The sequence below is a fragment of the Brachyistius frenatus genome, unplaced genomic scaffold (genome assembly GCF_029030835.1).
Source record: "Brachyistius frenatus isolate BFR_SWC_R1_liver_20210118 unplaced genomic scaffold, ASM2903083v1 Contig_54, whole genome shotgun sequence".
Lineage (NCBI taxonomy): Eukaryota > Metazoa > Chordata > Actinopteri > Embiotocidae > Brachyistius > Brachyistius frenatus.
The window spans coordinates 893,977-921,349 of NW_027210653.1; the positions used below are offsets into that span (position 1 = coordinate 893,977).

The window sequence follows — 27,373 nt, forward strand, 5'->3', positions numbered from 1 at the left end:
GTAAACAGCCCGTCAAAATTTTTAACCGGGATATCTAAGCATCTACCATGTGTATTGGGGTGTTTTTTATTTTAATTTTTTACTTTAATTGAAAAATGTTGTGCAGATATTGATGTTTATGATCCCCTGACTTTCCTCTTGTGCCACCATCAGAATGATGTCTGCGGTTATGCGTAAGATTGCCTGCCAAATATTGAAAGTATTGTCATGAAATTTGGTGCAAACATTCATACAGTCCTCAGGATGATTTGTGATGACTAACGCAGGTCATTCAGTCTCAACTTAGTGTTTAGTGCGAATTATCAAATATTAGTTTGCACACAAAACTTACTTCAGGAACTCTGTAAATATCAGCGAGCCTGCATTGTCATTGTCAGCATGTTAACATGCTGGTGTTAGCCTTTATCTCAAAGGTCCATTGTTCCTAATTAAATCCTTAGCAGGGTTTCTAGCATGGCTGTACTCAGATTTGTTTAAACATGGCGATACATAAAATAGAAACTGACGATATCTATACAATAATATCAGCATATAATATGTAAAGGCATATCACTATTCATATATTCATGTTTTTAATGAATACCTACAACGGCCGCCTATTATTTTTGAGTGCTGAACTGTTGCTATCTTTTATTCGGCGCAATTCCTTCTTTACGTTCCGCTGAATTTTTATTCCCCCTAATTTCTTTTCGAGGTGCAGTGTAAGCTGAAGGTGGCCTTTTCCCTGAACCAGGGGAGGCTTGTAGATCCAATAACACTGCATTTACTGAGCAAATATGCTGAAAAAACACTATGGCTCTACCCATCTTCATATTCAATATTCCACATCACGCAGATTCCCTGACCCCTCAGAACTGAAACGATGTGAAATAGGAAACCCTAATGCTGGTATTATTTTCAGTAGCCTTTTATCTTAAAGAGTTGGATTTTCATATAAGCAACCAGGGTAACATGAAGAGGAGTTTTCAGTGCTAGCTTTTATTCACGAAGGAAAAACAGAGGTGTATAAAGAGGAAGGGAAACTAGTGATGCAGAATAGGTAATGAAGAGGGAAAGAGGAGGAGGAGGTGGCGGAGAGGGGAAGAAAAGTTGGGCCGAGCTCATAAAAAGACAAATGCAGAAAAAGATCTCGGTGAGAGCGGAAATGAGACAGAGCAGGAAGGTGGAGGGGAAACACTGTAATAACTTCATGCATGTTTAAGCACAGAGGAAACATGAGTTAAATGCCCAGGGGACGAAAGGACCAATGTCCAGCCAGAGAGATGACACCGCTGCTCCTGACTGTAGGAGGACTAAATGACCATTTTTAGCCACACAAGCAACTGTAAGTCTGCTAAATATCAATATGAATTGACATTCACAACATTGGAGGTAGGGTTACAGCAGATGTTTAATTGAGTTTTGCACTATTTGTTGGAAAAAAAAATTGCCATTTGAAGAAGTCACTTTAAACTCAGACTGTGGGCATTGTTGACTATTTTCAGTTGAACATTAATTGACTGATCATGAAAATAATCGACAGATAAATAATCAACAGCTTAATCAATGCAGAAAACGATCATTAGCTGCATCCCTCACACATACAGTACAATCGGACACACGGTAACAGAGTTGAGTTGTACAGTATGTAAAAGATAAAAAATAGTCGTGCTCTGTGCTTCTACTCCTCTGTCCTTCACTATCTCCCACTGTCGTACACACACTCGCACACAGGCTCCTCTCGCCTCACCAGGGAAAATATCCACCGTCAGTGCGAAAAATGGAGTTGAACAGATGGCATCAGAATGATTGAAACCACCTACAATGGTTCCCACAACTTCCCTATCACCCCCCCCACACACACACACACACTCTCTCTCTCTCTATCCTTCGCCGATTACGTCTCTGTCTTCAGCCCCCACCCCGCCCCACCCCACCCCGTGTTCCAGCACTCCTGCCCAACTACAGTACACCCATCGTCTGGATGCATCTTTCCAGCCTTTTCAATGCCATCCAGTCTCAGTTCTTGCCAAAGAGGCTCAGGCTCACTGGAGGCCCCACGGCGCTACACAAAGTCAGCCAAGAGGAGAAAGAGAGGAGGGCGGATAGGGACAAGAAAAAAAGGTGGAGGAAAGAGGATGCAAAGGTTCTGCTGTCCCCCTCCCACTATAAATCTTCCTCTCATTGTAGCTGCATTATTTTTAGTCTTTAAACCACATTTACACGTATTGATATGCGCATGATATTTTGCTGCTCCTTCTACTGACAATTTCTCCTCTGAACTAGTTCGCCTCTCCCACCTTTCCTCTCACCTCCGTCAGCCCCTCCTTCCCACACCACCTCTTACCTCATCACACCTTCCCAACACCAGGCCGGTTTGCTGAGCGCCAGTCATGTAAATGAGATAGTTAGCAGATCAAAAGGCATGGAGAAGAATTTTTAATAGAAGAAGAGGTGTTGATTAGTGTCAGAGAAAGAGAGACAAGGCAAAGTGCAGGCAGCCTGTGTTACACTCAAATGCTTTGAGGCATATGCTGAAGTGTGTAAGTGTTGACGTGTGTGTGTGTGTGTGTGTGTGTGTGTGTGTGTGTGTGTGTACGGATGTGAGGAATAGACAACGCAGAGGAATGGGTGTCTGTGTGTGCTTATTTTTTTGCCTGCATTTACTGCATACCTACAGACATCAGTGGTAGTGTGAGTGTGTGTGTGTGTCGTGGCATCAAAGTGTGCACGCCTTCCCGCCGGGAGGTGATCGTTAATGCATAATACATCGCTCCATATTTCCGACTATAACAGCAATAATGTTGGCGCGCTGAGTTTATAAAGAGGATATCAGGTGCAGGAGAAAGTGATTACAGGGCATAAACACCGCAACTGATATTGCTTTATTGTGAGAAGTAACTGCCATGAAGATGACAGCAGCCAAAGATAGTCCGAAGAAGTGTGCCAGCAACAATGCTAATCAAGTGCTCCACTGGAGTGAGAGTCGGTAGTTATGGGGGAGTCACATGAATAACGAGTTTTCCTGGTGAATCTAATTGGAGCTCAAATCAGGCTAAGTGTTGGACATGGAGGCATAAACATTCCAAACGTGCATTAAGTCATTAAATCCCTGTATATGATGATTATCTGGCTTGGCTGTGTTTATTTGTTTGTGCAATTCACATCAACAATGGAGATTTATGACTATAATCGGGCGGCACTCTTCTCTGGTAATGTACTGTTTGTAATTGTGGAGTTAATTACATTTTAGCTTGATACTAAGCAATCTGTGTAGCATTTTTAATTAGACCTCTAAGGGATTTTTTTTTTTTTTTTCTTACATTATTAGCGTCGCGGTTACGTAACGCTTGCCATTTGTCTTTCAGATTTTTATCCGGAGCAAAATGTTATCCCAGCCGGCAGTCTTTATCTCTGAATCTAATTTTGAATCCAACCCTTTAGATAAGGTGTAGGAATAAATAAACAGCAGTTCAAAGCTGGCATATCAATGGCTCTTCATTCTGTGTCCAGGGGCTTGCCCGCATGCTTCTGCCCGTGTCAGAATTTTCATCTTCCCGCTCTCCCCAGCTGCTTCCCTCTCACGCCTCTCTCCCTCGCTCGCACAGATGGCAGAGGGGTCGGAGCACTTTAATGAATTTTCAAAGGAGCTGCATTGGCAATATTAAAAGAAGCTCCCAAACTTAAACACATCTGACACCGGAGTCAAGCGCATGCGCGCAATGACATGGGAACGCAAATATAAAGGCTCAAATAGACATGACTGGATGCAAACACGCATAACATGTCACACTCGCGCAACCCTCCCTCCCCCTCCCACCACACACACACACACACACACACACACACAAATATTATTTTCCTCAGAAACCAATAACATTCACAAACACAGAGGGAAAATATCATATCCTGCACACCGGTGGACATTCTTAATGAACTCCATTAGAATGACAGGCACCCGCTGGAGGGTCAAAGGTCAATTTTAATGATGAGCTTACATATGGCAGCCACCGTGTTGCCTTGCAAGGGAAACGAGTAGCACTTCTGCTGATCCATCTGTCCCGTGGTAATGACTGCACCTGGCCTCACATGGGCCAACGCGCACAGGTACCAGAGCAAGAGCTCAGAACGAGTTCAGTGTACAGAGAGAAACACAATTAAAAAAGCAATAAGCATGCTCACATCTCGCTGCCACATTGTTTACTCATTACGTCTAATTATCTATTTGAGTCAGAGATTTAAATATCTCCTTTGTACAAGCTTTTTAGACAGTCAGCGTAAGTGTTTACTGTGCAATGAGGCCACGGATGACTGTGATCTTGGACCCGATGAATTTCAATTGGAAATGCAGTCAATTGTCAGGTGTGTCCTCGTGACCTGCGTTAATGGTTTTCTTGTGCCGAGAGACCAATGTTTAGGAACCTGATTTGTGAGTTGAAAGTTGAGCGTCAGGCATCATTAAAGCCTTTCTGTTTTTGCTTCACCAACGCACATCAGAGCCTGAAGTAAGAACTCCAATCCAGGCTATTTTAGCTGGCCTTGATCGCACCAGTCGACATACGACTGCCTGTAGGGTCCCCCCCCACCCATCTTCACAAGTTGCTGATATGAAGGGCCAAGCCACTGCCGTGCTGTTCGAGGCATCAAGGCTATTGCCGCTCTCTCTATTTCTTTTTCTTCCTTTCTATTCTGTCCCAGCCTCTACTTCTCCCTAGGCAAGAGAGTCTTTATCCCACCTCTACGTAGCTGAACTCAGGGTCGGGACTCAGCATAGAGCCCACGGGTCTCTGATCTCCCAACTTCTGATCAGTCATCAAGGTCTGCTAGGCTGAATTCTTTAAAAAGCTGCATTTGCAAAAGTCCCTTAAATCCCCTCAGTGCTTCATCTTTTTTAACACAAGAGGGTGGGCAGGGCCCCTGGGAACATACATCGGACCAAGGCTGCATTTGATTTGCCTCTGTTCTTTCATCAAATTATTTTTTTCTGTTGTACTTTTCTTTAGCCTAGCAGATGGCAATAGGGCATAAACATCTCTATTTAATATTTTAGAGGATCTGTCCAATCACTGTGACAAATATATTGAGCATTGGCTTGGGAAAAGGTGTCTAATTCATACACAAAATCAATTAGCTATGAGCTTTTCTGTCATTGTCTAATTTGACTCTACTCTGACCTGGGGAGGTGGGGGAGGGTAGATAAGTGGATCGTATTAAAGATCTGGGGATTGAGATGCACAGAGCACAGCACGGCAATTCAGTTTTCAAACAGGAGACAGCTGCAACAGGAACAGAACATCTGCTGCAGCGCTAACATAAGCGTAGCTCGTTCGCGTACTGTCATGCCTGAGCAGCCTTTAAACCGGACAGACCTGCGTCTGACAACCGCCTGATGAAGTTTGGAGTTTCTATAACTGCGCTCATCAAGCTATCACTCACAAAGTACTTCTTCACACCTCAACTTGAAGAGAGATTAAAAACAAGTGAGCAATATCTTTTTTTTTTCTTGCTCGAAGAACAGCCTTAGTTTTAGATCCAATCTGGCTTCTTGTCTGACTTGTGTAAACTTCGAGATACTTTCTGCAGTCTGTGTGAGCCCCGGCCATCTGCAGCCTCTGTCATGGCTTCTCTAATTCTTTGTTGCAACGGGAAAAAAATAAGTCGTGTTTATTTCAGCTCAGATGGAAGAGTGTGAGCTCTCTCAGTATCAATGATAACATGGCAGCAGTGTTCTCTCTACTGCTATGTCTGTTTCACACCTTCTCCCTTTTCTCTCTGCATCGGGGCCTTTTTGCAGCGAGCTGGAGCTCGGCCAGCCAGAGCCATTTTGTCCCATTATGTGGTACTGTAAAAAAACAGCTGCTCCCATTCCACACTGGTGAATAGGTTAAATGGTGACACAAGGAACAGGTTTTTTTTTTTTTTTTGTCATGGTCTAAATTGACCGACAACAGGCGCTTGAGGTTCCGCTGTTCCTTCTCGGCTGCCTTCCAGCTCCATTGCTTTTGATTTCCAATTAGTGGCTACTCAGTCCTGCAGCCGTTTTGGAGAGTGAACTCTCTCTCATGTGGTTGCTCTCTCTTTCAGTGTGTATGTGTATGAATGTGCGCATGTGTGTGTGTGTGTGTGTGTACATCCACGTGTTGCCATGTGCTACCAAGAAAAAAAAACAGAGATAGCAATTCCAGAAGACGTCTGCCCCACTGATTAACCAAAATTAATCTGAAAGGTGCACTGTTGATCTAGAAGAAGGAGGACGGCCATGACTAGATTGAGTGCCTGAACCCAATAGTAAGTAGGGATGGGCATTTCAACCTTAAATGCTATTTGAAATTTGCTCTGAACTATTTGATTAAAAATCTAATGTTCTCCCCCCGTCTGCTCGGTGTTTCATTCTAATGTTGGTGCTTAGTTGTGGTGAACTTATATGCAAGCTTTACCTGCAGAGTTTGCACTGCACCTTCGTCTTCATTTATTTACGCAGAAGTTTCTGACGGCTGTAGTCGTATTTCCAGGTTCCTCCTGTTTGCTCGTGGCATCCAATCTCACAGCGTCACACAGTTTTATCTGGCAAAGCCCTGGAGTCAGACAGCAACGTGTTCTTCTTCTCCTTATGTTGTTTAGTGGTGATTGACGGACAACTTCTGGGCACATTACCGCCACCTTCTGACAAGAGCAACGCACTGACCTCACACGCACATTTTCCTGCCGCACTGATCACTTTAATTCACCCATCTCCGAGAAGCTGAAGATTGGAGGGGTGGGTAAGAGTAGTCTAAAACAGAATACGGGCAATGAAGGTTGACAGAATTTCCAGTGGCTGGCAAAGAATAATTTAGCCAAAAATAATCATTAACAATCTGACCGTTTCAGATTTACGGTGGTGATTTGTGTTATGGAAGTCATAATCTTTATGGGCATTTAAGGCGAGATCAAAAGATGGTGAATTATGATTGCTGGAAAGAAACCCTGCAAATTATGAACGTTGTCTCGTTCAAAAGCAGGAAAAGCCCTGATTAAGTAGAAACTCTGATCATATAACAGGTTGTGTTTGTAGAGATCACATTTAACAAATAGTGCAAAGGGGCTAATTGAACTGAATGAGTAGGCGTGGCTGGGGTTTGCTTGTCAAAAAGAAACAAGCTAAAAAAGAAACGAACTCTACTGACTCCCTTAAAATGCAATGTTGTCCTCGCTGTGATGCAATGACTGTTAAGTAATGAATGAGGAAAGTCAAGACCGGCTGTGTCAAAAAGAATCTCCCTCGAGGAAACTGATGTCCTTGTCCAAGAACTGCAAAGTCTCGGAAGACTTACGATATCGCACCCCACCCCAAATTTCCCACCAAGGGCAAATGATGTCTCTTTAAGTTTCATCCAAATTCCCGGACAAAGGGTAATCTCTGCTGCCATGTTTTCTTTGCACATCAAGAATTTTATCGTCAAAAAGCCCAAAACTGCATGACGACGTGACAAAATAAAATCTTGACAGCATCTCAAATAAACGGTTGCAAGAATTCAGAGTTAATTCCACTCAGTACAGACCAACGTTCCCTTTTTAACGTCATCTACTGTAAGTTCATCAGCTGGACACGTTTGCAACTGGTTCACTTGTTCAGGACGTGACTTTTAGGGATTGGACATGGTTTTTGAATATTCAAATAGTTGTTATAAACTACAAAATCGATTAATACGTCCGACTATCGTTGTTCCTTATTTCCTCTGTTTTTACCGGCGCCTTGTTGTAATTCGTTACTCCCGTCAGAAGGTGGGGGAAATGCGTCTAAAAGCTGTCTGCCAGCCGCCATTTAACAACATAAGGAGAAGAAGAGCACATTGCGACCGGTCTCGGGAGCTTTGCAGGTAAAACTGTGTTGAGCTGAGAGATTACACATCACGGTGCAAACAGCAGAAACATGCAAAGATGACTATGCCATCAAAGTTCTGAGTGGAACTCCTTCAAAACATTAATGAAGAGAAGGTGCAGTCAAACTCTGCAAGTAAAGTTAGCATGCAAGTCCACCACAGATAAGCACTGTCATTATTAATCGAACAGTTCCGTGTGAATTTTGAATAGTACTTTTGCTTGAAATGCCAATCCCTAGAGACTATCGGTATAAAAGCCATGGTGTGCTGTGTTGAAGAGGTCACTTTATTTTCCGTATATAGAGTAGGTTGTAAAACAGAAAAAAAACAACAACTAGAAACTTCATAAACATCCCATTCATTCATTATCATTCAACATATTTAGGTACAAGTTATGTCATGGTGACATATGGTGCCAAATAAAACTGTCCACTTCCGTCACATGCAACAAAGACACCCTTTAAATGTGGAAGAAAACTTATTGGGGTTCGTAGTGAGGTTGCCTGTTACTCATCATGGCACAGCTATTTCTGCCTTACAGTAATGGCTAGTCAAGGCAAAACTTGACAAAAATTAGTCCAGGCATTCACTAAAACCCATGTCTGACCAGTGCCATGCTCACTATGCCACATCACAGAGGCTTTTTATAATTCCCCCCAGCACTGACCACTCCAAACATCCCCAAATCCCTCTTGTCAATAGAGAAAAGTCAACATAAGGAACAGACTTCTCAAGCTTCCTTCCTTTCTTTGCCTTGTCAAAAGTTCCCATATCGTGTTGTGGGTTCTACACAGCATAACTAAGACCCTGGAAGCAGCTTATCTGCTTAAAACAGGAGGGTGAGAGAGTGTGAAAAAAGTGTCTCTGTCTTCCATTTATTTCCTGGTTCACAGAGTGGGTTTATTGAAGCCACCAGAGCTTCAGTTTCTCCCTCTTGGATTCTCCCTCCAGCATCCCCTCACGTCTAATCCACTTAGACCCACGCTACCTCCACTGGTTTTGATTGGCCAGGCATCCAAATTTCCACCAAAGGACTCAGGGAAAATCAATAATCTCCACTGCACTGCAAAAAAGTCCTACTATTAAAAACAGAAAATGTGATTAGATGAAGATAAATATGGCATGGTTGAGAGCATAGAATTTCAGGTTATTCAACTTTCTTTTAGCCGTGAATGGTTTGCTCAGTCGGAGAAAAATTCACAGGTCCTTCTAGCAAATGTTGACTTTTGAGTTATTTTTGTATGCATGCGTGGTGGTGATTGATGACGTTTCGTTTGTTGTATTTTTTTTACATGCTTCTCAGGTATTCACACTTTGCCAGAATGTATCGCATTTACAATTTTGCCACATTCCACTCGTCTCCTTTACATTTCTATTGTTGCCTTTCAAGCAACGTACCTTCAAGTCTCTTGGTCTCTCACGCTTTCTGTTTACCAAACTACGCTGATGCTGTCATTGAAACCCCAGGTGCCTCTCATGGCTCTTGAAGTCTGACATCAGTCCCTGCTATCCCCTCCCCTAGGTCCAATTTTACCGGCATGAAGCTTCAAGGTCCTCAGCTGAGCTCTCTGTTTAGAACAACAGTAGCAGTGAGTGCGAATGTGTGTCAGACAGAATGGTAATGAGTGTCCCAGAGGTTGAACCCTGCCCCCCCCCCCACACACCTCTCCCCTGCCTGAAAATAGATTAGTTCTCACGTGCAAATCAGATATTGTAATCACATTCGCTCATTGTTGATCCCCTTTGGGATTTGCTGCACACACACACCAAACATGTAAATGAATGCAGGGGGAAAGACATCATCTGTAATAAATCATATTACAGGCCAATTCTGCTTAGCAACACAACCAGACTGCACTGTAAGCAATGGCAACTCAGAATTAGTCCCGAGTCTACTGTTTCCCTCACCGTCCCCCGAGTTACGTTCACTTCACTCCATGTACTTGTTTTATTACACATTTACAAGAAAGCAAAACCGTACTTAGGAAGAGTACAATCGTACAGGGACCACTTTCGAAATAAGAAGAAATAAAAAAAAAAGTGCTGTAATGGAAATCCAGTATATAATTCCCAGGGTGCCAGAGAGTTGGTAGAGGGAAGTGGAAGGGGGGCACCAAGTCTTGTAATATCCCTTTCTATAAATCTTTGGAGAATGTCAGGTAGGAGTGACTCGCTGAAGATGGGTCTGAATGTTGCTTTTTTTGGCCGACCAGTTCATTGCTTGTGTCGGGGCACCCTGAGGTCTTTGTGGGGAGCGTGGTACGACCATTTTATTATGCCTTTGGAACCTTGGATGTCTGCTGTCAAACTAACAAGCTTGGGGAAATGTAGCAAAAGTCCAAGCACATGGGGTGAGAGATATCCGAGGGCAACTAAATTACCACAGAGACATATGGAGAGAGGGGAACACTTTGGTGTATATTTGTGTGAGCACATTTGCTTGTTCAGTGGTTATGTTACACCGGTGCAAAAATAAAATAAAAGAGGCAGTAAGTTGTCGGTAATAGATTGGGTGTCTGCTTACATCCTTTCTGCCTCCACCCTCAAAATCTTGAAACACTGACAAATATTAATGCAAGTTGTGCAAACTTGGGATCCTCGGGGGAGACTATCTCAGACATTTCATGTCCCTCGATTAATAAATGATGTCCCCCTCTTGACAGGGACTATTCTTAACCCCGAGTCTCTACAATGCTGGGAGACTATAATTTTTCATGGGAGCTGGTGACAGCCTCACCCCGCATTGAAGTTTAGCTTGCTGTACATTGTAATTTGCTGACATCTCTTTTTTTCTCTCCCTCTTGCCTTCCCCCCCTCTCTCCCCCCTCGTTCCCTTCTGCCTCTTTTTTCCCAATGGCCCGTCTTCAGATGTGACCATCTATTCCACACCAGGTAAGACTCATTCCATTTTTTTTTCTTTTTTAATAGTCCTTCTCTCGGGAGTGAGAGTCCTGTTTGACTTGTTGTGTGTTTTAGGGAATGATGTGAATTAATAACGATAGACAAAAGTTAGATGGGGGGGAGGAGTCGAAGCGGCACCAAGATGCTGCTGTTTGCTCAGTAAGGTATGCAATGCTTTGCAATTCTCACCCATCCCATTTTCCCACATGTGCGCGTGAGAATACACAACGGTAGCTTTTTCTGGCAAGCGAATTGTGTGCTCTGTGCCTTCAATTTGAATTTTATTCAAATGAGAATCAAATGGCCCAGATTGTTCAAAGAATACGCCGGCAGTGTTGACTTAAACAAGCATAGAGCGGATGGTGTTTGTTTCCACACTACGGTGAGTGTTTAGAAATATCTCGTATGTTAAGCTGCGAACCCCTCCGCTGTTTCCGACTCCACATGTCAACACTAAACCCCTGGCAGGGTGGACAGTGTACGTATATGATGACAAAACCTTGGATTTCCTGACGTCGTGGACAACTGTTTCAGGCGCCTCCTCATCTGTCTTCACTTCATACTCATTTTAAGGGGAACCTTTCCTAATTTCATACCGGCTCAGAACACTTCGGGCACTGTCACACACACACACACACACACACACACACACACACACACACACACACACACACACACACACACACACACACACACACACACACACACACACACACACACACACACACACACACACACACACTTTAGTCTGAATCCTGTAGCAATTTGCCTCAACATTTATGAATACACCTTCCAAAGCAGGTATCAACCAAAAACCCTTTACCTAAACAAGTATGTCTTACGTCAGTTAAGTAGCATTATACTCCAGTTCCACTTTGAGTGTTTTATGACATTGTATATTTGTTAGCAATAAAATAGAAATGAGAAAATTCCTCAGGTGTACAAGCAGGGAAACAATTTCAAAACAGGCTCCATACCACATATTATTTTTCAGTATAGAGAGAGACAGTTGATGAGGGATTCACTTCATACTTCTTTTTTAGCCTGTACATGTCATTTTCACTTCAGTCCTACTCATGTCAGTTTGCATATATCAAAATGGCACTAATCTCTTTCTGTCACAGTGGTTGTAAACAGCTGCAGTGAACGATTGTGCACTCAAACTGTGGATTTTAACAGTAGTAAACAATGCTGACAGCAGACCGGTAGGGTTTGCAGACATATAGAGGGAATATGTGAAAATGTCCCTCGCTGCTGAATACCAAGACAAATGCAGCATCCTGTGTTTTGTCAGACTGTTTTTAGAGCCACCCAGCAGGCTGCCAGAGGTCAACTGCATGAATGAATCTACCATAGCAGGGTGTCCGAGCAGGACAGCGGGACCTTTCAGCGGTACCCACGGCTCCGAGCATCTGTTCACACGGGGAAAATCAATCATCTCATCTCCAAGGTGGAGCAGGTGTAATGGACAAATGAGAAAACTGGCATACCTTGACTTTACTCTTACTTGACCTGTGTTTTCTCCCAGATACATAGTTTCTCTCAATGCACTTGACTTTTCATACTCGGACACCTTTGGGACACCGCCACCTTATTGTGTAATTGAAAACTCAGTGCCATGCCACTACACCAGCGCAGTTTGGCTATTCGGTGGAGCATCTGCAAGCAGTTCTGGTCCGGCTCTCAACTCTTTGAGGCAAGCGCTGGCTGACTGCTCGGAAACAGAAAACCCCTGGCTAGCTGAGAATAATAAGTACCCACGGGAAGCTGCCAGATGGACATTTACTGTGAGCCTAGCTGGAGAGGGAAAAATCTGTCAAACATCACACTAGGCATCTGTGGGGGAGCGGTGCAGGTTCACGTCCACTATGTCGGATAAGAGGAGTGCTCTTTGTCGAGACTAAAAGCTGTTCGATTTTTTACATATCACATCTCGTTAATGCATTTACCTTCGTTAAAGGTCAGCAAGTCATATTAAATTAAAGGCACCTGTTAAAGTGAAAGCGTTAAATAATGGGCACTATAAAGATGTTTATTATATGATAGGAGTGGCCATGCAGTGACTGAGTGCTGCTGAGAAGTCTTTAGCCATTTAACTCAAATGTTATTCCTATTTCGGAGCATTCAGTAGATATTAATTAACACTAAACAATCAATTTACAGCCAGGTTCTGCTGTGCTGCTGATGCGAGGAGGGAGATACAGATAAGCATTTGAATCTTGTGTGGGAATCTTTCAGATACCTCACTATGTAAAGAGTCCCTTTTGTCTCCCTGACATTTTGGTACATGCAGTAGTTTCTGTCCCTGTCACGAAATAATAACTCAAAAGCATGTTTCTGCATCAGATAATCCTTGAAGCCTTGTCTTTTTACTTGGAGTAGAAATGTTCAGTGTTTTCGTCTCCCCCCCCCCCCCCCCCGCATACGGTCTTCAATGCAAAGCTATAGGCGAGGAATTACAATAGGCTCATTATGCTCTCGGAAGCTCAAGGGCTTTTGAGCTGGTAAAGAGAGGGAGAATGAGAGAGAAAGAGCACAAAGAGTTCATTCCAGTATCATCAGCAGTGAAATAGGACCTCGGTTCTCTTAGACAAGCTGTGCACCCGTTATTATTGCATTATGTCTGGCAGCCCTCCTTTCAGACAGGAACTGAGCCACACTTGATCAGTGATATGACACTGGCAGAGAGGAGAGTGATTGCTGGCTGCTCAGTTAAGCAAATACCATTATGCTGTTGAAGTCTAAAAGTAGATCTGTGCTTGGTAGAAATTACAAAAGGCCAGCCCGGACAGTATCCAAAGCACCGGTAGCTTTGTAATACGTCGGAGTGGATTCTTCTGAAATGGTTTTCGTTTTTTTTTTTTCCCATCTCTCGGAGGATAAGAACAATGCTATTCATGGATAATAGACCGCTTTCAAGTTTCCATCTGGGTTTTTCATGCCCTGGAAAAATGATGTTACATACTGTTAAAAATATTGAGAATAAATAAAAAACATTTTTTTGTGATTATGTGCATTTTCTACAGATTTATTTTGTGCATTGGTAATGTTTACCTCCTTTCTAACGAGATAATGTCTGAATCAAAAGGTAAATGTGAGAGGATATACGTTTTGGCAAAGGTCTTGAGTTCACAGGCCTACCAGGAATTCCTGTATTGCGGGAACAACCATGCAGATTTCTATAGTGAGCAGTGAAGTCTTTTTTGCCCACTTTTCCCAACAACAGCTGGATGAGCTGTTAATAAGAAATATGACTGATGGCTTGTTAGTGTGCCTTTGCATAAATTCAACAGGATTTCGACTTGAGTGACAGATTCACCAAATGTTCACTTTTACAGCGCCTCAGAGAAAACTGCTTACATTGCATTCTGTCAGCAGAGCGTGTCCCTTCTTGCCTTTAATTTTTGATAGGCAACGCTCAATATTTTAACAGTAATAATCGCTCATCATGGCAAATGATTGCACATGAGACTTTCCATACTAAGCACATACAGATGCCTTGAGGATATTGTGCAAAAGTAATTAAGGCAGATGCACCACACAGATTTGTGTTCACTTGGACGGCCTTATTCCTGCGAGTGAAGTTGGGCTGCTGTAACTAACAGATGGCTTATCTTTAACTTTATCAACAGCGGCACTGTCACTAGCAAATGCAATAAGTTACTCCAGTAGCTGGAGAGAGCTGCATCCATCAGTAGCTAACAGCATATGGTGAAGGCACATTAAGGTGTCCCCTCTCCAATGAGAGGTTCTGAAGCCAAGCATCAGATGCTCACTTCACAGGACAAGGTGCGCGTGTATGTTGACGGGTATTGGGCACCCAATTTGAGATCCTCTGCTTTCCGTTTAATCTGTTTTTTTCAAAGCCCTACAGCCATTATTGACTTACTTATGAATTATGACGCCAATGATGAGGTTTAACTAAGAGTGGGTATTGATATGATGGCTTGATTTCGATACTGGTTCCTGAATGATCCTTTTTCTCCAACACCTCTTTTATAAAATCCATTTTAAGAAAAGATAATTAGAAACGCAGTACGTTACAAATGTTTTGTTTTCATGCAGTTTGGAGGGGGGGGGGGAGGGCGGACTGTAACGCAGGTTGTTTTCTGTAGCTAAGCTTCTCACATGGAAAGTATTGCGCGATTCTACAATTTACCAATGTTCCTTGAAGGCCTCAACATGGAAGCTATTGCTAGACCCTAAAATGTACTGATGTCATTGGAACACCTCACGTGGAAGCCATTACTAGAGTCTAAAATTTACCGATGTTCCCTAATCACCTCAAATGCCTCAGCAGATGCTAACTTGCCAGCTGCCCACAGAGAAGCCTTCAGTTACTGCAGCACATACAAGTCAGACACGTGTGAAACCCAAAATTAGTTTGAGATGAGTGAAATAAGGCATTGCAATGTAAGCTTTCACGAAGCCAAAACAGTGATTTTATCCATGTTGGTGGGCCGCCAAAGTATGGTAAATACCGTGGTTCACAGACACTGATGACATTTACTTCTGCATGAATGTAGATACATCTTTGTGTTATAAAACGAAAACGTGTTCATGTGGATGTAGCTGATGCATTTAAATTTGATACGAATGGCATTATTTGCATTTTATGATAACATCGAAGCAATTTGATTGGTGCCATAAAAGAATTGAAGCTCAGTCTAAGGTTTAACCATAACGCCCATCCCTATCAACTACCTACTTGTTTGTTCATATTTATTTCCTTCTATTACTTTATTTTTTTGGTTGTTTGTGTTCTTAAGGACACTTTAACACTGAAGCATGATTGCCAGCCTTGATAAAACATGTTTTTATCCATTTGGAGAGAAATCACAAGGCAATATCAGCAACCATGTCTGTGTCAAGAGGGTGTTGTTTTTCCTTTCCCTCCCACTAAAAACAGCCTCCATTGCCACCCCAACCTAACCACCCAGTAAGGCACTCTATTCCAACATTGGAAGAAGAGCATGTTTACCAGATCCTCCATGTGTTGCATCCCTACATCAAGCCGAATGTCAATCAAAGTCTTGTTTGCTTGAGCAAGTGGCTCAGTTTTCCATGGACCAACATGACAGAATGGTGTTGGACACAAATCAGATGCTCTACAAAAATTATATTCACCTCATGTAGATTGGCGAAGTACATGGCAATAGTGCTCATGATAAAAAGCCTCCCCGAGACATGCACAAATTGTTATATATTGGTATATTTAAGTCATTAACAAACTAGATTAAATTCATCACGACATAAATGCCCTCGTATTTTAATGCCATCGCCCCTTAGTAAAATAAAATGCCTAACTAGTGACACTGTGCCTCACAGTTAGTGCCATTTCTCTACACTTACTACATTTGTCCTTATTTTAGAGTCATTGTTTTTGAGGAAGTAATTAATATTGTGTAATTATCACCTCCAGCACTCTTTAAATGTACTTTTTCTTTCACGCTTTCAGTTTTGACACCCTTTTTATGCAAATTTTCAACTCATGTCTAAAACGTCTGATATGTCACAGCACTCATCCCACAAAAACTCCTCCAGCCTTGCCTTTCCTATTGTTATTCCCGTGTTATGTTTCTCTAATAAGCAGCGTTAATTAGCCTGCTCTTCAAAAATAAAATGTTCTATTGTGTCTTTAGGGTTTAGTCATTAAATGAACAATGGCAGTCAAACAACTGCCACAATAGACTCAGCTGATTAAGGGTGCAGCCGTAACAAAACTTGGTTGTGAAACAATCAGGAACCAACTTCATTCTACATCATCATTTTATCTCATATTGACTATACAATTTGTGCGAAAAACATGATGTAATGTCTATGTTGCAGCAGCACTTTTTTTTTTCAGTCAACTTACAAAACCTTTTCATTGCACCTGGTTGTGATGCTGCACATTTAAAACTTTCAACTTTAAGATTAGGTAATTCTTTTTTTTACTGGACCTACAGGAGCAATGATCCCAAAATACTACTACTCTTAATGCCTGAAACAGTTTGTAGTACCAAGGCAAAATTTTCCTGTACCACCAAGAAACTCTTTTGGGATATCAGCGAAAGTCATATGGTCCCCTTTGAGGCAGCATCTGGCTCAAGTTGGCTCAAGCGTTGGGCATCCATTTTGGCAGAACATTTGAGAATGATGAAGACCACTGGACAGAATCCATGGCCTCGCTTCTCTGAAGGTTGAATGTCAGAGGTCGTTGGGTGGCCAACCCATCTGCCATTCTGGCACTGCCATATAGAGTACAGGCTGGATGTTTGTAATCGAGCGGCATGTTTTGTGGGAGTTTGAGCACAGACAGGCTGTGTTCATAGCCTGCTCAGATATATTTTCTACATCCACATCATTGCCTACCGTGCCAGCAGATTATGTCATCGTCAGTGGCTTGACTAACAATGTTATGACGGATGCAAAGAGATGGGAAATGTATTTGCTTTTGTGAGCTATATGGTGTGTGGAGGATATTATATACAAAAACATATGTTGAAAAGTCATGAAGCATATCATAGTACACTTTAAATACAAAACAGTTTGTCTCTCCTCATTGTGGATAGAAGCAGGGGATTCCCATTTGGTGGAATTACTATGACCGCGTGTCTTCACAATCTAAATTTAAAAAACAAACCAAACTACAATACAATGTCAATACAATGACAGGATCAACCAGTTTGGGGGCCCGGACCGTGCACCAAACATTGATCTTGCGCCAAAATGAACTCAACCGAACATGCACCAAAAACTGTGGACTTTATATGAACCCTGTTACTCCTGAGTTCTCACCAGGCAGGCCTCACATCACTTTATACAACACCGCAAGACAAACCAGTACTCCTCTACTGGCATTAAAAAAAACGCTTTAATCTGTGCTTACAGCTGTGTTTAGAGAAGTCTAACTAATATTGTACTTCAGTGGTGCAGATAGTCTATACCTATCGGCAAAAACCCAAATTATTAAAATCATGCATACCCCATCATGTAAATCATAATGCATATGCAAATAGACAAAACACAAACACAGTAAGAGAACATGTTCACCGATTTGACAATGCACATTCACTATTCAAAAAAACTGGTCCTCATTTTCTGAGAAATTGTATTTGGATTTCCCTCACCTAACCGTAGCCTTAACTCAAGTTTATCTTTAACTTATTTCTATTTACCTTATCTATCCATTCCTAACCCTCGTAGCCTGACTGAAAAAGTCTGTATCCCTGTTTTGTATCTGTCAAGGAACAAAGTACAAATCTTGGGGTCAAAATGAGCTCAATGAATGGACCATCAGAATTAACTAATGTTCCTACCACATTCAATCCTTCAAGAGTTACATTAAGATAAGCTTTAAAACCTTTAATCTGGTGATTTCAGAGCCAAATTGCTCTTTCACAAGAGAAATTTAGGAAGAATGTGATCAAGGACATGAATAAAAGTGCTGTATAGTCGTGTTCAGTCATGGTATGATATGACCACATCATCATTCAGAATAAAGAATGTATTTCCATATAAACTAAACCATCTTCCACAAAATACAACAGACTGTGGGCTGAGGGCCTAAAACTGTGTTGCTTGTTTTCTTTATTTTAATTACCTTTAACGGTACAGCAAGTGCCACTGCACCGTGGTTAGGGGCATCAAAGCATAGGGGGCTTCACCATATTTACCCTGCAGAGCTCTATGTACACAGAAAGCTGCTTCACTGTCCCAGTGCAATACTACTCCTTGCTTTCTTGACCAACACCAAAATAGAAACTTTTGTTAATTAGTCCTTTGTGGCCCGACATACAGAGAGTCCAGGTTTGTAAATACAGGAGAGGATGTGTCCTTAACTGTCCCTTGTTACGGATTAAGCCCTGAAGCCAGCTGGGAAATATGAGCCAGGCTGTTGGGTTTTTCTTTTTTCCCTGCTCTGACATTCCTGCAGGCCGAAAAGGGAAATTACTATAGGGTTTGTGTTTGCTCAGGGCCTTTATAACCACAGGCTCTGCTAAAGGGTTACCCTTTGGGGTAAGCACAGTAGAGTGGCCGCTGTATAGTCATGATTCAGACACATGAGTAGGTTATTGAACTTCTGTGTTTGCAGGAAATAGGCTTGTAATCTCACCAGTAATGTCACCAGAACACAAAAACAAGTTATAAATTGTCCAGAAGGGACATTAACAAAAAAAAACAAAAAAAAGTGCTGCTGATATTTGCAATTTCACTGTAAATAATAAAAAAAAAGTTTCTGCTTAAATAGAAATATGTTACTGGGGCTGCAAAAGTCAATCATGGCATCATCAGGTTGTATTAATCTGCTGTTTTCTGAGATGCAATGAGGCTGTTACACGTGTCACTGCAACATTACACTCATCATCAATTTGCTATCTTGTTCCCGTACAACCACATCACACTTCTTTTATTCTCTTGCTCTCAAACTCTCCTCTTTGACTTGACATGATAATCACCTCAGTTGAAAAATGGCAGGCAAAGAAAAAAATGTAGATACCGAGATACTGTATGCAAGAATAACAAGCTGACACTGCACTGTCAACGGCGGTGAATAATCTTTCCCACATTTTTATTCCTCCCCCTAGATTTTTACCACAAACACAGTCCGTTATCTATTTGTATCCATTCCCCCCCCCCTTCTCTTTTATCACTATCAATCTATCTATAATTTTTCTATTGTTTCATATTTCCTAGTGGATTCCTACATTGCGATCTCCACTCATACACGCTCTGTCATGCACACAATTAGATATCTTACAATATTGAACAGTTGTATTCAACAGAGAGTAACCTTTCACATTCATAACAGAAACCATCAATCTTATGCAGAGATTAGAGCAATGTCCATTTAGCCGTTTTAGTGCAAAGATTTGCACAAATGTACAGTATCTAATCCAATCACCAGACTCTCTTTCATCATCAATACTGTTTAAACATTTAAATTGCTTTTGACATGAAATGAAGTGGAACAAAATCATTACAGAGAAAGATTTTGTGTACAAAACAATAAACTATATCAGTGACCAGCATGGTGGAATCATGTCACCGCTGCCTGAATCATATTAATTACTGAGCGAGAACAGGTAATTTATGGGCGGACTTTCAGTGAGGCAAAATTGAGTTGGGTGCATTATGATTATATTAACATAATCCAGTCATGTTAAATTGGATCAGCAATATTATTAAAGCAGGCATGGCTTTCATTGAGTGTCACTAATTCCTTTCACTCTAAGTCCTAATGAGAAATAAGGAAGCACTTACAAGCAAACGGACCGACTGAACGGCAGGTACAGATTATCTGTCTATCTCACTCAGTTTCTCTCTCACACACTTTGTCCATGTTATGTGCACAATTACACAGAGTCCACCCCCCCCCCCACGCCCCACCCCCACTGGAAACAAAGAAAACCCCACTCACACTCGGGACCACATTTTGACTTGCAATTCCTGTCTATACCTCTCTAAAAATGAATAGCACTTTGTAGTAAAGCCACAAGGATTTTCAAACACATCATAATAAGGCTCTTGGGAAACTGTGTGGTCCTGGGAGTTTTGAAAATGAAATCATACTCTTGTCAATGGCAGTCTCACTTAAATTATATTTTGCCACAATGGAAATTATAAAGCAAAGCCTGCAAACGCCTAAAAATTAGGATTTGCAATCATAGTCATAATGCTAGAGAAGTATTGTTGAGGCGTACTAAAGTAAAACTGCTAAAATGAACTAATATACATACAGCCTGCAAAACCTTTTACCTTAACATTTGCTGCTATGAAGGTGTTCACAAGGTCCAAGTGTCTTTTAAAAATATAATACATCGACTCCTTCTGCTTTGTTTTTTTCTGCTCTGCCCTCTTGCCAATATTTTGTCATAACACCTATCATTTGCACTGATTCATGACAAATATCAGCCCTGGTTGGAGAAAGAGACCTTCAGCAGCTCTGGCATGTGTGAATAAGCGCACATGCAGAGTCACAGACAAGCAATCCGAGGGGAACCATTCAATGTCTTATCGGGCTATCTGACGACACACAATGCTAATTCAGGTGTGAACAGTGAACTCATTTCCATTTTGTAATCTGGCTGTGCTTTCAAAAACATTGAGACCGTGCCCATCTTTTTGCTTCCCATTGGACACACAAACACAAAACTTAATATCCAGAATAAATTGGGACTGAAATGAGTTAAAAAGGATTATTCATTATGCACACACATAATATGACAGTCAATACCCTATCGATCACTGTGGAATTTTAATTTACCCATAATGACACAACATTAAGTGAACCTGATTGATAGTTTTTACACATGGGAGGACACAATTATGTTCCACGCCGGCTACACATGCACGCGCTAATGCGCACACACAGATTCCCCCGTGCGCACAAATCTGCCGCAAATTCACACACTCCCATTCCACAATGTTATTATCTCTTTCTCCATGGTCTCATTTTTCACAAAGCCCCAGGGTGTGTGAGGGACAGTCAGGGTTGAGCTCACACAAGCCCTGGCTGCACACCCGACTGCAAGTGAAGGTCTGTGTTAGTACCAAGTGCAACATTGCCAGAAGAAAGAGTAACAGGGAAAATGGACAGAATCCAGATGATCCTGCAAAACAAAGTGGTGCAGGAGGCCTTTCACACAGCCAGTGCAAGCAGCTGCTCAAATTTATTGGAGATTACCGTTTATTTTGAGGCTAGAATTGATTATTGAAAGCACATGTCATTATAGGGGAGATAAGAAGGCTGAAGCCTGTAGTCGCATAATACAAAATGACCACAGTATATCTGAGCTATGGTTGGTCATCAAAGTCAATTGTTTCCTTTAAAGCAATTTTTTTTGGGGCCTATGCCACCATTTTGTCTTCAGCCATTTGAATTTTGAGATACTTGAAATGTTTTCCCATCTGTGTGCATTTTCAGCTTTGAAGGCTGAAAAGAAAATTGATCTTAATCCAATTCATCTTTATTATAAAAGTGTGGCTTTTGTGTAAGGGCACTGCAGCTCAAGAGGGTACAACTGAGGTGGATGTGTGTATCTGCCCAAGACCAAGAGACGAGGCTTGGTTATCAAACTCAAGAATGTTCGATCAATACTTGTCTTTGTGAAGAAATTCTTCTAAAGTTGTCATGGGCGGTCTATTTTTTTTTTTTTTTTCTCATCAAACTTGCTTCCTTGCTGTATGAAATGAACTGAGGGATTCATTTTACAGTCAAGACACGCAACTGTCCATTTTCCCAGACTCTTAGAGCCCTGCTCAGTGCCGTCGACTGCAGCACTGCTTGGACATTATGCGTCATCATTGCAATGAATTTTGGGACTTTCTTATTCAGTCTCACGAGTGAAGTCACCATTGGAAGCATCTGCAGTCAACTGGTTAACTTCTTTTAAACTATTTTCTCCCTCCATCCTTGAGATATTTGTCTTTATATAAAACCAGTGAAATACCACAGAACATAAAACGCAAGGTTTGAAAAGAGTTCACATGCTGCTGTCAGTGCAATAGATGTCATATATTACCTGATACAACTTATTACATCTGCCTCCGTAGGTATATTTTCAGTTTGTCTGCTTATCTGTTGGTTCTTTTGTATCGCAAAATCAACTGACTAGATTTTAATTGAATTTGGTGGGCCAAGGAAATAACTGATTAGTTTTCAGCTACCTGGTCACTTATCAAACATTATATTTTCACTTATCTCTAACTCCTGCACACAAAAAGTTCCCACTCTAATCTTTCTATGAATTTGACATTTTTGCAAAACAATTTTTACAACTCTTCCTATAAAAGATACAAATGCTCATTCTAAAACATGTTAAGTCTGAGTTAACCGGCCAAAATGTGGTGCATTATAAGAGCCACAACAGGACTGGAACATTTTAGATTATGTTAATATCTCACTTTAATAAGCATCAATATTTTAATCCATACATTTAACTACCAATGTGAACTTGGTAAACATTACACCTGCTAAACATCAGTATTGTGGCATTGTCACAAGGCTAATGTTAACAGGCTGACCTCAGTCTTTAGTATCTGACTTATTGTTCTGTGCATTAGCAGACTTACTGTCAAGCAAAATAATGAAAAGCATTTATAGTGTTACGTGATAACAAAGACATCAGCCTTTAACTGTGGAACAATCAGTATACATAGAAGTGACGTGGTGCTGGAGGCAGAGATATGATGACTGGACTGCCAGCAGACAGCCACACGCATGATTAGTGTCAGACCACTGACATAATTTAATGTGATGCCTCAGACACGGGGCAGCTGTTACTGTAGGGAGCCAACTCCCCACCATCGCTTCTTTGGTTTAGTGCCACGGTTTTATTTGTAGGCACAGGCAACATAAATAAGTGGTTGAAAACCAAATCTCAATGTTTCTCTGTCTCACCAAACGGCCGCATCTATTGCCTCAAGGTGAAGCCATGTACAACTGAATCACAGAACAAGTGATTAGCAAAGTTGGAAGGGCACAGACAGGAACAAAAGCCCAAACCAATAACTCTCAACATTGAATTTAATGTTTGTCTACGAGGTGCTGTAAAATGTTCTCTCCATTTTTCAATTTCCACATTAATATCTTAAAAGAGGTTACAGGACTCATGTGGCTTTGACATCTTGCTCCGAGGTTGTCAAGAGATGTGTGTGAATCTACTCACACACCTCCACTGTGGTTATTTGCAATGTTGAGAATAAGTCATATGTTACTGTAGTTTCACTACTATTGGCACTAACCATATATTTAACAGATTCATTTAAATAATGCAATTAAAATTATTGAATTGTAGATGGGCTAGTTACTCATTATGTTTGTCTTATATAGACATAGATAATGATGAACAATAGCAGACAGCTAGAGCCTATTTGCCCAATTTCCTGCCTGGCCCCCATGAGGAGGAGGGTGCAGATTTGGGTACCCCAAGGCGCACAGAGATTCTATTTGGCGGGCATGGACTGGGTGTCACCAGATGTGGACCCCATATTGGCCTCTGCGCTCACTCTGAGATTAAGCCCTCGGAGCAGTGCCGTGGGTGGAAGAGGTGGGGACACAGGTCCATCGAGTCAGGAGCGAAGCCCACACTATGGGATCTCACCTCGCGAGGGCTACCTGCTGGTATCCACAGACTATCGTCTCCAGCAGGGAAGACCTGCGGATACGGACGGGAGTGATGAGAGTCCTATGTGGCAGGCGTCACTTGCTTTGGGAAGCCACGGGGAGAGTGACGGGGGGTGGGGGGGGGGGGCAAAGGACTGAGTCCCCCTGACTGAAGAACAGGTGTTAGCTAGCAACCAAAGGAAACCTCCACCGTGCCCTGCGGAAAGTGGACGAGGCAAGAAACCCTCTGCAATCTGGGGCAGGAAGCTGGGTAGCCAGCACATATGTGTGCATTAATAAGAACAATAAGGGAGACATTTAAAAGAAACTTAAAACGTACTGCATCAAGAAACAAATTAGTTTTTGGACAGTTTTTGGCAATTACTTTTGATATAGTAGATTAGTAACGGTAACAAACTACTTATCTTCACTTCCTTGCACAACACTAGTCATTTGAAACTGTGATAAATTTGACATTTATACTTTTGCCTTGTATCCAGATGATTTCAGAAATCAGTAGCGAGAAAAGAAGCAGCTATTACAGCTGTCAACAACACAACATGCGGAATAAAATTTGCCATAGGGAGAACACACGCTTATGGTGCCAGTGATATGCTGAATAATACATGACTCATGGGACACTGGAACATATAGAAGCATTACATAACACTGAGGCAACTTTTCTTTTCCCACTTTTGTTGTTGGAAAAACACTTTTCTAACACATCCACGAGAATAGCAATAGCAATATCTTTAAATTTAGAAAGGCGAATGACACCCCCTGAATGTGTGATGAACACCAATTAACAGCCTTCCAGCTTGAGAACATGCTAGTTTCTTGCCTCTCTGCACGTTGCATCCCCTTGTTGCTGATGCAGTGCCGGGTGGAGTGGGGGACCGAGCAGGGACGTTTTTGTATGCCTCCTGTAGGATGTTGATTTCCACACCTTTCCGAAAGTGTAAAGCTCTTGTTTACCCCCACTCACGTCACCTGGAGTTTCCAGATATACCATATGCTTTCATCCTCAGAGTTGTTAATGCTTTCTCGCAAACTTTGCTCAACATACTTCTTCAAGTTTGTTTCACACCTTACAAAAGTGTAGAACCTTTGCAGATGTGTTGCCTTTGCTGCCAACTGTGTTTTCTTAACTTTACTTAGAGGGACAAACGTTTTTTTTTTAATCTGTGTTGATATTGTACATCAGTTGGGTAAATTACCAGGGTTATTTTGTCTGAATTTTGTGTTTTTGTCTGTAAAGGGTGAAACTTTTTTTCATTTGGTTGTTAAAACAAAACATCCCATTTGATGTTTAACAGCTAAAAAAAAAAAAAAAAAAATAAACTTTATCCCTCTGACGAAAAACAAAATATTCAGCCAAAGCTTTTCCATAATTCAGCATCAAACGACCGGTTGGAAAAAAAAATAAAAGGGTACTGGGTTTTTTGATACGAACATAGTTGTATATCTAACTGAAGCTGACTATGTTGCAGTCAGCACCTGTTTGGTGAGAAGAGAAGGAAGTGAACCCCTCTCTTCTCTGAGCGCTGGGCATCATGCCCAGACATGCCTGATATGTGTGATATCTGCACATCGCTCACACCGAAGCCTTGAACACAGGTGCGAGTTCAACTACGCTCTCGTGGCTTTCCAAGCAAACCAAGTGCCACAAGGACATGTGAAGACAGCTAAAACTAAACAGTGTATTATCCTGAGATAAAACCGATGCTTTAAAGGCTAATGAGTATATTCTTGAATGCAACGATTGCGGTTACTGAATATCATAACACAATCTATACCATAACTAAACAGTTTGACCTGAAGGTAAAAAAATAATAATTGTGCTTGATCTTTATAGCTTAAGGAAGTCCGATTAGTACTCTGTGTACAAACATATATGATATAAACACATCTGCTGATATTAGAAAACATTTACATCTTTAGTTGTATAGTGTACTAACTGTACTTTATGCACTTAAACATTATAGCAAGGAGTTTTAGTAGGCTCCAAAAAAACAATTTTAATTTGAAATTTTGCTTATTGGGGAAATTACTACTTGTTTTGTTTCAGCCCAACGTCCTAAAGAATTACATTTATATTACATTTAATATGACAATTATAATATTTCCTTTTTAATCATTTGCATGTTTGGGCACTGCTTCATGTCCCTGTGCGTAACAAGCAGAGTTATGCACCTCCCCATTTAGGCACATATTAGTATTTCAATAATGCTCTTTGAAAATAACAGTGGAATACAGTAGCACTGACTTCACACTAGGTTTTTTTTGATCAATCGCACAATTTCTTTCCGCCGCCTCAAGACGCGCCAACAATGCGTCCAACGCGCACACTGGCACTCAGATGGGTGCAAGTACAGTTGCTATTTAAACAACCTGGAAAATGAAAAAGCACCAACTTCATTGGTTTAAAGCTAGCAAAGACACTAGAATGCCACTTGGTGTGCTTTATCGCAGCTGCAAGATAGAGCCCTCACTTCTGCCCTCATTTTGACATGTCATTGTCAGAGAAGCATCCCACATAAGGGAGGTCATGATTTTGCACAGATTTTGTTCACCGTCATTGCTTAGCGGGACACTTAATGGACCTAAAATGATCATTTATCTAGCTGGGCTTTCAATACAAAGACACGTCAACATGTATGCCATGAAAAAGGTCGATGTTATCTGTATTTCTTCACGTAAAATACATTGCAGCATTGTTATTGTAAGAGACTCCACTATTGAATTAATGCAACAGAACTGCACTAATTATTTTCATAGCATGCCTGGTGTATTTTTTTATATTTCAAAACTTGTTTTATCCCGAAATAAGAGTTATTTATTTATCTTTAAAGTGCAAAATAAACTCTGCAAATTTGTATTTGACTTCAAATCGAAAACCTCTTCAAATTTGTCCCTAATCTTTCGAATCATGTCTATTATTACTCACAGCACACACTCGATGTCAAATTAGTAAAATAAGCCGTGATCTACATGCTTTTATGAAGGCCTTTTTAACTTAATGGCTCTCATCCACTATAAGTATGATACACTGTGACAAAGTCTGAGTAATGCATACCATCATTGGTGAGCACGGTGCCTAAGAATTTTAATCAAAGTCATTATCCCCTAATTAACTGTGTTAACACAGAGGGTTAATGCAAACAACGAGTCCACTTCCAAGCATGAATATCACAATTCTGCTTCACTACCGCTGGGCGTCCCTGCACAGTATTTCTGAGGCTTTTGAGGATCTAACTCCGGAGTCTCAGAGGTGTATTATTCAGAAAGAAATGGGGCTTACTACCATAGCCCTCATCCAACACTCACTTTAAAAAGGTGATTCTCATGGTGGAGTGTTCTCTGCTGTTCTTATTGCTCTTTCACCCGCCCTCTTCCAGTCGGTCTTGCAATATACTATCCACTATATTCGATATTCTATCCACTTCTTGCCTCTTTCATCCAGTTCCATAGTTTGCCTCTTTGTACTGCGATTCGCCGACTTCAAGCTTCTCTGTAACAAAATGCCAGCCAATCACACTGT

The 27,373-nt window shown here is 41.4% G+C and overlaps 1 protein-coding gene across 38 annotated transcripts in view; it reads left to right on the top strand.

Annotated features, from left to right (window-relative positions):
- LOC138624711 (receptor-type tyrosine-protein phosphatase delta-like) overlaps positions 1-27,373 on the top strand; it is a 350,030-nt gene that overhangs the window by 83,902 nt on the left and 238,755 nt on the right. For all 38 annotated transcript variants that reach the window (XM_069705103.1, XM_069705107.1, XM_069705104.1 and 35 more), the window contains exon 4: positions 10,710-10,733. The gene's annotated coding sequence lies outside the window, so the exon portion shown is untranslated. The remainder of the gene's footprint in view (positions 1-10,709; positions 10,734-27,373) is intronic.